The following is a 1275-nucleotide window of genomic DNA, read 5'->3' as shown; positions in this document are numbered from 1 at the left end:
ATCCCTTCGGGGCAAATAAAACGGATTAAACACCAAAGGCCTGTTTAAAAAGGTGAGTTTTTAAAGTTGACTTAAAAACCACTAGCTTGGTTATGGACCAAAGCTCTAGCGGTAAAGAATTCCAGAGTCTGGGGCCATACACAGCAAAAGAGCGGTCCCCCCATATTTTATATCGAGACCATGGGAAAACCAAGGACAAGTGCTCTGAGGAGCACACAGCTCTGTGTGGAGCATAGATAGATAGCAGCTCCGACAGGTACAGCGGAGTGAGGCCATATATAGCCTTAAAGACAAATAGCAACATTGAAACTCAACTCTCCACTGTACTGGCAACCAGTGTAGGGAGAGAAGAACAGGGGTGATGTGGGCGTACCGAGCCACAGCGTTTTGGACCACTTGAAGCTTCCGAAGCAAAGACTGAGAAATTCCAACGTAGAGGGCATTACAGTAGTCTAGTCGTGAAGTGATAAAAGCGTGAATGGCTTTTTCTAAGTTTGCACGCCATAAGAAAGGCTTCACCTTCGTTAAAAGTCTCAGGTGAAAAATGCTGGTTTTAACCCTGATCTGCTTATCAAAATTAAAGCCGCTATCAAATATCACTCCAAGGTTTTATCTGTGAGCGAGGGGGCTGAAGCACCTAAACTGGATACAACCGTGGCTGGATCAGGGATAATAATAATATATTCAGTCTTCTTAACACAAAATATACAGTAAGTGAGGAGTATATAGGGTTACAGTCAAACGTGCCACATAAGAAACATGGTCTTCAACATGTATCCATGTTTATTTTATATTTTATTGTGTCAGCTTGAAACCATACAACCATGTAGTGTAGTCGAACAGGAATCTGCATGGCGAATCAAATCCCAATCCATGAACCATGAAGCGACACGTCTTGACTGCACTTCAATTTCTTGACCACTAGATGTCCTACTCGAGCACTGTGTCATTGAGGCCTCGAGTAATGAACCATTTGTGTGAACACTCTTGAAGCTTCAACAAGGCCTCATCAGCCATCACTACAGACCTATGTTCCTCACCTGCTGGTGTTAATCAGCTTTTTTTTTTTTTTGGTAACGTATGATGTTATTACAGTTCGCTTGGGATCAGATTTCCCAACAATTGCACATTTAGTAATAACTTTACAATCAGTTTTGTACAATCCTCTTTTTAATCCATTTATATATGGACTGAAAATGAAGGAAATTTATAAACACCTCAGGAGCTTGTTCTGTGAAGTTAAAATGAACTGTTAGGATGATAAGGCTCTACGAG

Source organism: Monopterus albus, unplaced genomic scaffold (assembly GCF_001952655.1).
Source record: "Monopterus albus unplaced genomic scaffold, M_albus_1.0 scaffold525.1, whole genome shotgun sequence".
Lineage (NCBI taxonomy): Eukaryota > Metazoa > Chordata > Actinopteri > Synbranchiformes > Synbranchidae > Monopterus > Monopterus albus.
Note: the sequence above shows the minus strand (reverse complement) of the source record.